The following is a 16,778-nucleotide window of genomic DNA, read 5'->3' on the forward strand; positions in this document are numbered from 1 at the left end:
ATATATCATGATGAGAATTCTGAAAATGAGAAGAATGAGTAAAAAAAAAGTTCTGAGCTATTTCTTGGCTTCCCTCAATATTAAAAGGTCACCATTAGTTTTGCTTTATAAAGCAAATTGTTTTGAAATGAATACTTTCACTTGACAGAGACGATTAATATTAATCATTAGCTGAATACTTGAAACTATCATGAATGAAGATATTCATTGAGGAAGAAGACAAAGTTATTCAAATACATTTTCTCCCCTACATTTATATAATGAATGGTTATTAATGTTACACCAATGGTAATTTCAATGAATGAGTATCATTATTATCATGAAAATCTCAAGAAAATTCTTAGGGTGTTCATGAAGATGATTTAGTTAAAAATAGTTCAACATTAACCATTGAGAGTAGTAAATATCATTAAGATAGTAAAACAAGATAGACTTTACTGTTTTGTGACCTGTCAAAAGGTTCGAGGGTTAGTTTTTTTTTTCATTTCTAATTCTGTTCGAGATGGAAAGTAGTAAATACAATTTCCATGACAATGATTTTCCATCTTTTATCTCATGAAATGATCACCCTAATAGTTAAACCTCTCCCCAGATGATTGATTAAAATTTGAACCACTGGGAGTGAAAATTTCCAACTCCCTGATATGAATCAAAACTGGAATCTATGAGTTTCCATATCATCGTAAAAATAATTGATTGTAACTATCATCATATAAACAATTTACTATCCAATACACATGAATGAATAAAGTTAATTGTTAAACATTTTGTTTATCTCCATGTTTGTTGTTTTTATAAGTAATTTAACTTACAGTTAAGGTTAATTGTGATTGATGTTTGTAATGGATCAGTTAATGGGCTGTTAACCGCTTTACATGTTATCTTTGAAAGTAGTAAGGGTCGACTTAGATTGGTAAGGCTTAGGTCACTTCAGGTCACTTCATTTGATATAATTTCATAAGAGGCTATTAAAGGTTTATCATCTTTCCACCATGTTAATGTTGGCCTGGGTTGACCTAAAGTTTTGTTTAGTTGATTTGGTAACCATGATGATGATAAAATTATGAAGGCGAGAAAAAAAAACACCAAAATTACAAAGATTAATAAGGTTACATGTTAAAGTTAAGAAGTTAATTATTATTCAAAGGTGATAACAAAGTCATTGATTATCATTTGCTATTGAAAATATTAATATGTATCATCAGGATTGTCATCATGCTAATCAGTCTGATTGAAAATTAAAATGCTAACCTGAAAATTCAACAAGATGAATATACATTTATCATGACAGGTTATCAAAAAAGAAGCAATTTCCTTACAATCAATGTGAACAATCAGTTGATTACTACGTGAGTATCGATGGTGATTGTTACCTTTATGATTATTTTGATAGATGAATCTATTTTTTCATTTAACTTTATCTTCCTCTCTCCGTCTCTGAATAAATCAACGATAATCCTAATCTATCATTATGGATATCATGATGTTCATGATGATATTGAAATCATAAACCTCATCAATAATTAGATCATTAGTGATAGATGACATTATTATGTCATGATAATTATTGTAATGGGAAATATATTAATTTCTCTGAATTTCCAAATCATTAAATTTATTCACATGTACATCATCATTACCATCATCATGAGAATGATGATAAATACTTGGAAGAAACAAACTTTCAACACTTTTACAGTAATTTAAATTCTGAGTGTTTGGAAATTTATTTTATTTTATTTTTCTAGTTCTTCATGATGTTAGATAAAATTTCAAATAGGAAATTATGTTATATCTGATTGTCAGAATTGTCAAAATATCATCAACTACTTTCAACTTTTGATGATGATAATTATGATATTATACCTTCATCATCATGGTAACCACTTTTTTCCCTCAATTGTTACACCCTATTTGAATTTGAATGGGATTGAGATAATGTGATAATGTCATGAATTAATGTTATCATAGTTATGATTTTTTCAACATTGATTGTTAAATTTTGCAAAAGGGGAAAATATTATGATTACTTTTAATGTGATTTTACTATTAACAAATGTATCATTGTCTTTGAGCACGAGGGTGGAGTGGGTGAGCATTGATCAATGGGTGGGGATAATTATCATGATATAATGAAAGATAATTGTAATTCAAGATGATCATCAGGGATTGAGTTTATGTCGCCATGATTAATGGCTTGAGAATTGGAATAGTGATTTTTAATTTACTCAAGAGGTAAGAACTTTTTCCCTGTGAGCTTTTATTCAGAAAACTTGCTTTCTAGTGATAGACTTGCTCAAAACTATCGCAAGGTTAAATCAGTTTGGAGATGAGAATATTTGTTCATTGAAATGCTAATCATGTATTTAGTTGATAATGATCATGTAATTTGTTGATATTCTGACTTTAAGTTGATCTTTTACATGTAAGAAGTTAGTAAACTAATTAAGATCCAAACTGATTATAAAAGCTTTTATGATTGTCTCCACTGACTCAGAACTCCATGTTGAGTATTAATCTCTTAGTTAAATATGGTTTTGAAATCCATGTTTGAAAGTTCAGTATATTGGATCTGTTAAGATTAAATTATAAAATTATTTCATCTTCAGTAAGTTTGTGTATTTATTATTTCATCGACAACAATAACAGCATTATCATACCAATGAAATTGATCTCAGTCTATTAATACCAACAGTTTTTATTATCATCACCACGATTATGAAATGGGAGTTATTAAATTCAAGGAAACTCATTGAACAGATGATTTGATCCCCTTCTATTTTCAATTACACTTTATCATCACTTTCATTTCTGCTCTGATAGTTTGTTACTCAATTTAGACTCGATCGCAGTTTTTGATCATGTGAGTATCATGATTATGATGATAAAAAACGAGAAAAAGTTCGAGACAGATTCTTCCGATTTTATGAAAATTATTAAAGTTTCTCTCTCATTTCTTCTTTCCAATTCTCATATGATTCAATCAAAACTTTTTTTCCCTCGAATATTAATAAAAGTTCTAAGATTATGTCTTTCTTTCTCTCTCTCTCTCTCTCTCTCTCTCTCTCTCTCAACAATAATTCACTATTTACATAACTTCTAAATCCGTTATATTTATTATTAAATACTCCCATCTATTTGGTCACAAATTATTTCATGATCAATTTCGTGATAAACTGAATTTATTCATTCTCCATTTTCCGCCCAGCGAGATTAATATTTTTCATCTAATAGATGCACTCAATATCTGATCAATGTGCAATTATTGAGAATTTGTAAATAATTAGAAATATATCATTATGAAAAAACAACAGACTTCAAACGTTAAGATGATGTAACGTAGAAACAAATTAGAATAATTAGTTATCTATTTATTCAGAAATTATCTCAATATTTATCATGGTATAGCAAAAGATTTGTGCAACAGATGAACCAAAATTATTATGATCTTCATACTATGAAGTTCATAGGATAAAATACAACAAACACAATCTATTGTTATGATAATCACCATGAATAATATTCATGGTAACGGAATTTTTTCAAACGTTCATCAGTTACGAATCCATCATATAGCTAGTACTGTCATGGGAAAAGAAAAAAAATTACGTAAAACAATATCCAATCTGATTGAGTAGATTAGCAAACCCTAAGAACACTGAGATGAGAAAACATTATCCCAAAAAAATGTCTTCGGCCCCACATTGTAGCAGTACTTTTATAATCTTCATGAGTTGCACTTAACGAGCTACGTCACAATAACAATTATATTTAGCATTAATACTAATATGCTTTTTGTGTGGTAGTTAAGAAATAACATTTCTAACTTAATATAATAGCATTTAGTAGCAATAACATAACATTACGAATGATAAATTAATACCAAATTTGAATAAATTGAGTAAACGTTACTAAAAGATCTAAGAGATTCCAGATTGAAAAACATCACGCTCAAGGCTGTTTTTTTTCAAAACATTGAACATCAGAAAAAACAAAAACATCAGTTAACGATATTTGGACTGTTCATGAATGTAACTATCGACTATTAAAATACAATTGTTGAATCAAGTGCAAAGATAACGAAATGATTTTCTGAATAAATTCTTGGTGAATTGCAATCCAAATTGAGAGCCAATTGAAAGAGATGAATGAAACTCGACTTGGGAAATGAATCAATATAAAATTTGCTAAATTGTTTATTTCATGTTCCTTGAGTTGAATCAGCTTCAGGTGAGTACATGCTATCAAATCTTTTATATCAAATTAGCTAATCATGTATCAAATTTAAATAAAATTTTCAGGTCATGATAAACAGAGATTTCTGGTAAATTTTAATATCCAAGCATAAGTTACAAATAACGCAACTATTTATGGTCAATGTTTCGATTATCAGTAATTCAATTACTATAATAAATCCGGTCAATTTCATATTAGCATGTGAATAATAACAATGTTATCCAATTTCAAATATCAATTTAATTCACTTTTATTGCCTTAGTTCAGAATACAGATGCCTTTGAATTATGGACAAAATTAAGTTTAAATCCGTATTTCTAACTAGGACGTATCTCGATGATGTATCTCGATTGTGATTATTATCGTTTGTTTTTATCAAAAATTGTTGATTCATTTGTATCATGAACAATCAACAAAACCATTAGCATTAACAGAAGAGCTACATTAGAGGCGTGCGCTTACCTACTAATACTAATAACAGATCATGAAGATAAATATAAAAATCATCTATCGATGGTACAAAAGTTATCCACTTGTTCATGTTCATTTTTTGTTGTTCTTTGATCCAACTTCTCTTGCCCATCCTCATCATTATCTTCATTCTCATCTCATCCTCTTGAGATGATGAAAACTTAATCAATTTGATTGGTTCATCATCTCATTTCACTTTTATCATCTTCTTAATCAATCGTGACTCGTTACCATTCCTGTAATTTTTCAATTCATCTCCTTGGTTACTAATAACAAGTGACAAGAATTGACTCATTTTCATTATTATCTTCATCATGGTCATCATGATTGTCCACCTTAAATAAAATAAATTCATGAAGCTCTTGAATCTATCCACAAAGGAGATACTTGTCACTTTTATCTCATAAGTTTGATTAGCATTAAGATTAAATCTCATTCGATAATCGGGAATATATATTATTCCGAATTAGAGTTTTTCTACTCCTTTAACAATTTCGCTTCAATAATTGACCAATAGTTTTCGATAAAGTGTTCATTTAGTTTTTTTTCTCATTCAAAGGAATCACAACTTCTCATTTAATTTTGAAAGTTCATGATTGATTCTAAAAACTTTTTCTCGATTCATTATTTCAGAATTGACTTGATTTCTTATCATAAGGAAACAATGACAATTTTCCGCTCACCATGAGTAACCAAGCAATCACTGCCAGGACTTTTTAAGAGCAATGTTCTGAATTTTTTTACTCTTCAAATAAAAAATCTCAAGCTACCGAATCAGACCATTAGCACCATGATATTTATGATAAGCTAACTATTCGTGAAGTTTATTTATCTGTCGTATGATGATAATCTGTCGAAAATTCCAAAACAAGACTTCTTTGTACTATTAATACTTTACAATGAAGCTTATACATACAGAGTAACTCGATGAGGGAAGTGTTAGAAGGTGTTAATACGAGATAATGATAATGATGATGTTCGAGATTTGAATATAATAAATTTTAACCTTCGAACAAAATTTTCCAGAAAATGAATAAAGAAAACGTTCTGGAAACTTATAAATATTATCTAATGATTCACGGTTCTTTGGTAAAGAGATACAAAATTGATATACTCATGATGGTTGAAAAGTTAATCATGATTAATTTCATGAGCTCCTCTTAAGGCTTTTAACCAATTTAATCAAATCATTAAACAAGAAAACAATTAACTTTAATAGTAAAGATTGATTTTTGTTATTATAAACATATTTAGTTAAAGATTTTCTAAATGTTATTATAAAGAAAATTGAAATTCCTCTTAAAAGTAAATATAAAGTTCAGGTAACTGAATTTTTCCTGATTAAATCCTTATGGATACAAGAGTAATGAATTAAATTATGATTAAATTCATTGATCCTTTACCATGAGCAACAAGATGATCAGCTGAATGGTCTGATATCATAGGTAATCAGCTAATCAAGCTAAGCCATAATCTACCTCTCTCATGTAATAATAATAATATCATCTTCCAGAGGATATTATTTTCCATCATGATTCAGTTGATTTATTGATTGTGAATCTACTGCTTATGTTTACTGTTTCATTAATGAAAAAAAAACCTCATCATATGTAATTAAGGTTTTTTTGGGTGCTAAATATATACCATGTATACCAAATGGATTTAACTCTGAAAATGCCAATGTCACTTAGCTTCATGATAAAATGATTCTCTGATCATCATTATCTTCATCATCACCATGATTCTAGATGAAATAACAGGATATATCATGTAACCCAATAATAATAATGATAACTTTTAATGATACTTTTTTTTGCTTCTTTCACATTTGATTTCTGAGCTATTTCCTCCTTTTCAGTAATCCTATTCAGGTTGAGTTAATAATCTGGTTATCGATGATGATGATGATGATTAACATGATGATTATTTTGATGATATTAATGATTATCTTGATGATGATGAAAGTCACCACAGATTAAATTGTTTCTGTTGCTCATTTAATATAATAACAGATAAAGTTTCAATTCTATCTCATTTCTGATTGTTTTTTTTCTGTGTGTCTACAATTTCAAAACACTAATCAACTTGATGATGGTTATAATCATAATGCAACTCATTCAATCTGATAATTAATCGGATGGAATGAAATAGGAAACGGAAATTGAGATACCTGTGAGTATTTCCAACTGCCACATTAGTTTTTCAACTATCAGGTGAGAATCATGATATTGAAAAGATGATAGATTGTCTCCTCATGGAAAACATGATTGAAAATTTGGATGAAAATTGAAAGTGTTAGATTAATAATGATAATCCGAATCAATAGTTCTCATCATGAATATTGTTTGTTTCCCCTGAAAACTTTTCGTTTCTGCAGAAAACTAAACTTTATCTAATATCTCTCATGAAATGTAATAGGATGAATTTTCCGATTCTATTTTTGTTTGTGTTCTTCATTCGTTTGTCATGAAATTTATTACAATAAAAAACTTTCTTTTTCTTTCTTTTTCAATTATGATGTTTGATGTCTTTTCCATTTTCATGATATTCAGGTTAAAGAGGAATCATGGAAGAAGAATGATAAAAAAAAGTTTCAAAATTCATTGGCATAGAAATTGGAAAAATCTATTGGGATAAAATGAGTTAGGGTTGTTCCTAGTTTTGTAACTGATGGACTTCCGGTCTCATGTTATTTTCCGGGGATATTATTATCATAATCATGGTACATGATGTAAAAGGATGGAAAGTGAATGAGGGATTTAGTGACAAGTTTACATGATGAATGCTGTTTATTCATAGATCATGAAGAAAAAGAAGATAAAGATATTTGAAGAAAAAAAATTCCAATAAAGTTTCAGGATAACTCTGAATTCCGTTTCAGAAGCTCTTCTCCTTCTTCTCCTTCTTTTTGACATAACCACCCACTTTCTCTGTGCCTTCTTCATTTTCTTACGACCTTAATATTCATGTTCTTCAGTTTTGTTCCTCAGTTTCCCTTAGCATCTTTTTTTCTGCTTATACACACAAAATCCAATGTATCTCCCTGTGGGGAAGTTTTCACATGAACAATCCTTGTTCTGACATGAAATCATGATAAGAATTATCAAACAGTATTCAAAGATAAAGACAACGAAAAGACAGAGTTCATGGTGGTTTATATTCAATGTGATCTGAATATATTGAGACGTTCATCCGTTAGGGTGGAAAATACGGAAAAAGGAGTAAAAGATGAAGATACATGATGATGAACATGAAGGTGATAAGAAAAAAGCTTCTCATAATTCAGATAAGATGAACAAATAACATGAGAAGTAAAAAATCAGATTCTTCTTATATTTCCACTTCAATATGTTAGAATTTAGAATAAATTTCTTCAGAGTTTTCTTCATGAAAGTGAAAAAAACTCAACATAATATTGTTACAATATCTACTTTTAGTGTTGAACAAAGTTCATGTTGACGAAATGAAATGAGAGGAAAAAACTATGAGATAAAATCAACAATATCTTCGGTAAACATTGTTAAGAATGTAAACAATAACTGACCATTGGTTGTGCATGGAAACGAAAATCTCGCTCCAAATTTGCACAAAATTTCAATCAAAATCCAATCTAATTGCTGATTAGTTTCATGATGTTACAGGGGGATGAAGAAAATAATATCTTCTTAATGAGTAAATACTAATATACATGAAATGCTAATCATCAGATGATTTTATTAGTCTGGTAAACAATGAGCTTTATATTAATAACGGAATTGCTATGATAAAGATGATTATAAAGATAGAAAATCTAATATTTATTCAGTAATCATCGTCATCAGGGTTCCCATGTATTCAATCATGATGATAATGTTGATAATATGATAACATTGTAATAGTAATATGAGCAACAAATTTAGAGTCAATATTAATCAAGAATGGTGATTATTCAGTTTCAATGGGGAGGGGAGATGAATATTAGTTTTGTTATTATGACTTTTAGGATTACAGGACACTGTCCAGTAGCTAGAAATGATCAATCAAATAAAATGTCCAATGATAATTAGCTACATTCCAACAATAATCAACTCCATCATATTGTGTGTATGGATACATGATAATAATGGTTACATGATATTATATGAAAACAATCATCAATTGTTACCTTTGTAGCATAAGTGATTAATATATCATTCATAGGAGGGTATTTGAATACTTTCTATTGGATATCATGACTGAATTTTAATCTTTGCAATAATCATGAAGGGAAAGAGAGAGAAAGAGATGTTGGTGGGTGAACAAAATTATCTTATTCAGTATTTAACTCTTAATACGTTTCTTATAACGAATTGGATTAAATCAAAGATTCTAATCGATAATAATATGTGAATACTTTTTTTCGAGTTAAGGTTGATAACGATTGAGGAAATGAGAAGTAAATGGATAAACCGGAAGGAAATGAAAGGAATGAGATGATTGGAACATAAATGAGACCCGAAAGAGAATGAGATTTCCCCCTGAGTATAAGTCTAATTCAGTGTTGACGGTAAAATGTTGTGTATCAATGACACTTTCAGGTAATCAGATAAGATGAATCAACATGAAAACTAAGAGAAACTTTTTCACTTCAATCAACTTTGGAGTAACAATCGACTCGAACCATAATATTAATTAATAATTAGGGTAACTAAGATTTTCATTTGAAATCATTGATTATCATCAATTTCGTTGTTCGAAAACTAAATGCAAATGGTAAACAATAAAATATGAACCATGTGATGAACGACTAAATAAGGAACTTAAATCAATTAAGTCGATTATGGTTCAAAGTTATCAGGAATCAAAGTCATGACCGAGCTTTGATGCTGTTCAGTAGATAGAATTATTAGTAATTATGATTACAATTTGATCCATATGAATTTTTCGTCTCTGGGAGACTAATTGGAGATATTATTCTTAGTCAATTCTTATCTTGAACTGGGTCAATCTATTATTTTTTTCTTGTGGTGAATTCTCCATGAAAAAAGATCCAGCATCATGTTTGCACAACAACAACATGAACAACAAGATCTTTGAACTCTAATCAAAATAATGAAAAAAATAAAGACACCGAAAAAGAAAGCTGGAAAAAAGCTCAGAGATAACATGGGAAAATGATAGATCTATTAAATGAAGCTCAATCTCTGTGTACCATGTTGATATCAGATACAAGATGAACACTGAGTAACATGAACTTTTATTTATGCTTTATTATTGCCTAGGCGAAAGTTTCTTGTTCTTGGATTTTTTCCTCCCTCTTTCATGATGATTGCTTGGACAATGATATTAACTTTGATGGACAGAGAAAAAAAAGAAAGAGAGAAATAGTAAGATGATCAGAATTTAGGAGGAAGAAAAAATATCCGAGACTCAGAAGGCTTGAGAAAGAGTATCACAGAAGACTGAAAATAGCCCTAACTAAACAATTGGAATGAAAGTCTAATGGTCGTTGAGTTATTCATTTAGATTCTTTGGATTCTGTTTATACTTCATTTTTTGTCCTTCTCATGTCAGATTCAAGGGATTGTTTTCAGAAATTCATATTCAAAAAGGCTTGTGCCAAGTATTAAAATAATAGTTTTCGTAAGAAATAAAAAGTTATTCACTTTTTGTCTAATTAACTAACATCAATGTTATACTTAATTATTTACTGTGGACCTGAGTTCTAGACAGGATGGATACTCTGGACTATATTTCTAAAGTCCATTTTCTCAAAGAACTGCTTGCAGCGTTCGTCGGGATTCAAATTTTGTGCCGTAAAGATTTACGAGTAAATTAGACTGAGAGTTTATTAATAATTGATCAAAGTGAGATTGAAAACTCTGATAAATTGATTTCTCAATTCAAAAATTTTTTAGCCATCACTCTCTGTAATATATTAACTTTCCCCCGTTATCTTATCTACTCACGTGACTATAGTTAAATCACCTTCAATGTTAACCCTTAATCAAGATATAAATAGCCATACAATTGTCATTCTAGTAAGTTAGTCATTAATCGTAAATTTTTTAATTACTCTCTCTCTCTCTCTCTCTCTCTCTCTCTCTCTCTCTCTCTCTCTCTCTTTCTCTCTTTCTCTCTTTCTCTCATGGAGAGATATTAAATTGAGCAATAATAGAAGACAAAATGATATAAACATGTTTCAGTTTCATATTCATAAATTCAATCTCAACAGATAATAGTTTCCACCCTAAGTCATAATCCAAGTATCATGAAAACTAACGTGTAAATGTCACCCTTGATAGGAGTTTTCGGTAAGCCAAAAACTGACAATTTATGAGTAATTTTCTGTATTGAAACAAGAAAAAAATTGACAGATACTTAAGCTCATGATCTGGAGATAAGGTGGCAAAAAAACATGAGCATGTAGATTAAGTTGATGAGAGATTCTTACACCATGATGAAGATCTTTTGTAAAATTTTTTCGAATTCATTTTTTTCCTTCTCCTTTTCTTTAATTTGTTTTTCTTCAAATTCAATTTCTTTTCTTGTAGTTCATTGATGTTTGAAACTTGAGGCGAATCTCATTGAGTTATCATCTTCAAAGAGATGATAATGATGAAGATGATAATATTATGCATAAAAAGAGAATAAGAAATGAAAAGAAGATGAAGAAGAAGATTTTTTTTCTCTTCCAAAAAAAAATAACAAAATTCTAACTGAATGAAGATACAATGTGAAAGATGATGAGGATGCTAAAGGAGTGAGATAAAGTTATTACTACAATAGGAAAAGAAAAAACTTGGAGAGGGAAAAAGAACGAGATGGAGAAGAGACAAAAAGATCGAATATGAAAAGCAGGATAAAAAAGGAAGAAAAGAAAGATGAAGATAAAGATGATGATGATGATAATGTAAGAAAATGAAACATCAATTGAAGTTATTGTTACATTGCTCGAGGAGTCACCAAGAGTCAATCATTAATATGATTATCATTATCTTCACTCCTCCATGACTTTTCCCACCTCCCTTGTCCTCCTGTTTCCTTCCTCTTTACTTTTTGCTTACCTTGGCATAAGTTCAGTTCAATACTCATGAGCCTCATGAAAAGGCTCAAGATGCAAATAAGAGCAGAGAAAAATTTTCAAGCAGAGTTTCCAATATTCAAAACGGTTTACTTTTCAATTGGACTTTGATATTTATATTATTTTATTTTTCCATCTTCAAAATGGAAGTTAATTCAATTGAATCAGTTGAATGATAAACAAACAGTTTCTCCCTGCTGATAAATCTCATGAATCAGATACAATAATTTTGGAAACTTAAGGTTACATGGACTGAGAATTACTCTGAATAAGTTAACTATTTATTCAACTTGACAACCACCCAACCTTCAACCTGCCACCTTAACAAATATTGTTACAAGTAAAAGGTATCCAAGAATAATGGTTATCTCATTTAACTTGAAAATATTCAATCTAATGAGATGATTTGTAATCAAATGAACATGAGCAATCATTCAATTCAGTTGAAAGAAACTGCATGATACCCTTTCATGCAACGAGATTACTGAACACAATTCATTAACTAATCCAATAGTGTTTCCAAGACACAGAAAAGTTATCGAGAAAAAAGTTCATGAGTATTAATGAAAACATTGTATTCAATTGTTATGACAATGAATCAAGTATTTTCCTTATCAAAAAGATATAAAAACGATCGGATTCAATCATTATTTTTTCAATACAATCAAATTGATGAAACTAATTATCAAAGAAAATGTCAATAAAGGTAAATAAATTAAAGTAATTTGAATTAATTGAATCAATTTATCATTTGAACAGCAAACACTTTGATTCCAACTCTTATATACTATTCCATTAACTTTTATCATGATTATCATTTCATTTGATAAGTTAACTGAATCATATTATCTTGATTCAATTATATCGTTAATCTTAACACTGCAGTTACTAGGAAAATCTGTTGAAAATGTTATCATGAAATTATATTTGATAAATCACTTTATTCATTTACAGAAATGAGTCTTGAATTATAAATTTGAGTTAATCATTAACATGATAATGATTGAATTACAATTAGCAAAATAAAAGGCAAAAAGTTCATTCAGGTTACAGATATGAAAAGTTGAGAAACGATTGCTGATATTGAATTTACTTTTGACAATCAAATGAAAGTAATCAAAGTTTATCATGAAGGTAACATGAAATTAAGTGATCAAAGATCAAGAGTAATGAAATTTTCAATCTATGATATTGCCCTGAAGTTAGAAAATAACATAATTATATTTGATTAACAGAGACTAATATTACTTAATTATGATGGTGACACTAATGGTGCCTAGAATTCAGTAAAATAATTGAATAGAATGCTGTACATGAGATATTGAAACAATAGATGAAAATATTTCATTGAATTTCGTAGATTATCAATTCATTTGATTGAATAACAAGTCAAAAGTATTTTTAGCTATTGAATCTATCGGATAATATTAATATTCCCATGACTATGAGATTAGTTAAAACTGAGTTTCATAACTTTTGTCATTTTCTAGTTACTATTAGTATTGTGATAATGTAACTTAATCTTACATCATTATTTTCATTTTTCTGCAAAAAATTCCCATGTGTTGAATTATTGGTCACCACTTTGTGTTAATTTGTTCTTTGTCTACTCTTGTCCATCAATTGATGAAAGAAAAGTAACATTGAAAAGAGGAAGAATTAGCAGAGAAAAAAATAAAAAGCTGGATTGACTAAAATCCCAAGATTAACCTAATACCATGAGAGAGTGTAAACAACGTAAGAGCAGCATTTACAGTGTTTATTTGTGATTTTTTTTTGCAGCAAGAAAAAAGGTTCACTTCAATGGTGAAAATGAAATAATATATAACAGGTAGAAACATTTTATTTCCAAAGATGATGGAAGGATAATCTCTACTCTTTTATTTCTCCTCTTACTGAGTGTATTCACAGTCCCACTTTAACTCTTCACGTAAGAGGATAAAGTTTTTTAGCTATTCGAAGTCAGGAAATTTATATCAGTTGGTATTTAGAAAATAAAAGTTATCCCTCTAGATGGACTAGATGAATGGTGGTCAATGTAAACACAGAAAAAGTGGTTTACTCTCATGTTAAGATGAAGATAATGAGACTCAGCTGATTTCTTGTATTCCAAAGCTGGATAACTTTTTTCATCTTTTCTTCCTGTTTTCACTCCCTGTAGTTCTCAGTAAACTTTGTATTCCAAAGGATTTTTAGTTTCTTTTTATCTTCCATTCAATATCTATCGATATATTTATATCTTTGACTTTTAATTTTGTTTATTTTCTATTTTCAGCATGATTCTATTCTTAATCTTTATTTTTTCCACTTCCTCTTGTTCATATCTATTCTCATCTTCTCACCTTATCCTCTGTAGATTAACCTTAGATCTCAGTTTGTCAATCGATTTTCAGATTGTTTCCTTTTATCCGAATAAAAGATAAAGAAATCAAAATGTTATCTACAATAGAAAAACTTTATAATCTGAGATTCACCTCAAGCTCACAAGTTCATCTCATGAATAAGCTGATTGATTTCATTGATTTCAAGTATTAATAAAATTGAAAAATTCTATCTTCATGTTCTCATGAGCTTTCTTAACATGGAAACTTTGACCCCAAAGTTTTTTTCTAAATTGTTCATGACAAAGAAAAACTGAATCAAAGTTATCATCATGGAGTTAAAAATCATTCATATTACATTGATATCGATCATGTGATTATTTACATACAACATTTAATGGTTAAAGAAAAATCCTAAGCTCAGAACTTTTCTTTTCCTTTTCATTCAACATAATCAATCATGTACCCAAAACGATTTCGATACAGATCAAAGTCAGAAAATGTTGTTACTACAATTCAACCAGATCAAAATCGAACTTGTTTCCTTTTTCTTAGCATATGGAATTTCGATACAATATTAACTCGATTTCCCTAATCATCAACTTGAATTCCGGAGGCAACAGAAGAACAACTCGATATAATCTCCCAAATGCAACAGTATGAAAATAGACGAACAAAAAAACTTCAATCGAACAGAAAGAAACAAACTTTTTTTCCATTTTTTCCAAGGTTCATCATCGATACTCATAAATACATAAATTATATCGATTTTATCATTTCAAGCTGAATGAGAGCAAAATATCGTTGGCTCACTACAAATCTTTCATTTACTGGTAACTTTTTCATTCCATGATAATATCATAAAATGATCAAAAAGACACAATATTATCACCATAATAATCATTTAATAGAACCTAATATTAGCTATTTGAATGAAAGAGAAAGAATAAGAGAGAAAGAGAGAGTTATCTTAATATTTTTATTTTCAATTTTCTCACGTAATGGAAATTGAATAGTTTATTTTGTATCATTTCACTAATTCATGTGAGTCATGAAAGTTTCAATCTTAGTTCTAAATTGGTATCATTATCGTTTTCTGAGAGTTCTGCTATTTTCTTTCTCTTTCCATTTATCCTTTCGTCTTATTTCAGGAATTGTTTGATAATCAAACCTCATGGTAAATAGTTGAAGCTTTTAAATAGATTTAGAAATGTGAAATTTCATTGATATTTCAATTGTGATCAGCAAATGTTAGATTAATATTATGAGAAACTACTTTAGTTTCATAAAAACTGATGTTCATAATCATGTAAATTAGGCAGAGGTGAAGTGTTGATTACTAGGTGATCAACGAGTACTCATGAATATTGATCAGATAGATAATCCGGTAGAAATGGAGATTAGTTTATTTCTCTCAATCTATTTCTAATTGATTCTCATTCTGCAAGTCATTTCATGTACTCCTTTTTATAATAGTGTCTCATTAGCATGTCTTTTATTACAGTTATGGTTATTTCTTTGAGAACATTATTTTTATCCTTAATCACTTAATCTCCTTAATACCTTGAATCTCTACCAAATATATATATTTACACATCTCTACATATGATAATCTATCAATACATGATTCTTACATTTAGATTTCCATGAGGAAACGAAGTATTTAAATGAACAATACTTTTTTAACCAAATCCAACCCAAAAAAATACTTTGATTAAGTTAATTATTAATACTAGGGTATTCAAAGACTTTGATACCTAATTGATAAAATGGTTATAATTCAATTGTATTCGTTGTAATTATTAATATAATTAACTCTTTGATTAACCTCATCCAATCTGTACTCTAATTAGTAGTTGTCAGCTTTGATGTCGACTGAAGATTCAATTAGTTTAATGAAAGTTGATCATAAGAAAATTTAATCAAATCAATTTTTAGAACTTTTTCTCATTGAAATTAACTCGAACTCGTAAATATTATATTAAATTTTGTGAGAATTTTGTTCACACTTTCGATGATGAAATATTTCTTATCCCTTCAAGTTGTGATTCGAAATTCGAAAGTGACAGATTTTTTATTGAAACTTTCGAAATAAGAAAAAGTTTAATGAATCGAAAATGAACTTTTCGAACTGATTCAATCTTATGAATTTTCTTTTCATTCTTGTTTCCATCATCCTCACTGAGAAATTTATTATCATGTCTGTTTTCAATTTGATAGTATAAGGAGCAGAAATCGAACTCAAAATTGATTCGATTTAAATATATCCATTCTCAGCTCTCATATTGGAAACTTTTCTTATTCTTTTCTATTCAATTCGACCCAAAAAGTTTCAAGTGAATATTTCTACCTGATTTTAGTTTCAAATTATCATATGTTAATACAGTGAAAGAACGATGAAGATAAAAAGGACCAAAAGATGATAAATATGTTGAAATAAGAAGAGAAAAAAGGTATCAGAGAATAAAAAACATTCGAATGTTATTTTTTTCTCGTTTTTTTCAATGCATTTCAAACAAGTTTCATGATAAAAATTCAATTCACCTTCTAAGTTCATTCATTGAATTGGACAAATATAAAGTGGTTACATTGGTTTTCTTTTTGTATTCTACTTGACCAAATATAAAAGTATTAAATTGTATATTCACCCCATTTGTACCTGGTCAGTAGTCAGCTCAAACTCTAAGGAGGATGAATTTTAACCATGA

At 28.9% G+C, this 16,778-nt stretch overlaps 1 pseudogene; it reads right to left on the reverse strand.

The window, feature by feature from the left end:
* The window catches only part of LOC128393803 (cell adhesion molecule DSCAML1-like), a 38,736-nt pseudogene that overhangs the window by 20,537 nt on the left and 1,421 nt on the right, over window positions 1-16,778 (reverse strand).

Source organism: Panonychus citri, unplaced genomic scaffold (assembly GCF_014898815.1).
Source record: "Panonychus citri isolate SS breed McGregor unplaced genomic scaffold, ASM1489881v1 Contig00015, whole genome shotgun sequence".
Classification (NCBI taxonomy): Eukaryota; Metazoa; Arthropoda; class Arachnida; order Trombidiformes; family Tetranychidae; genus Panonychus; species Panonychus citri.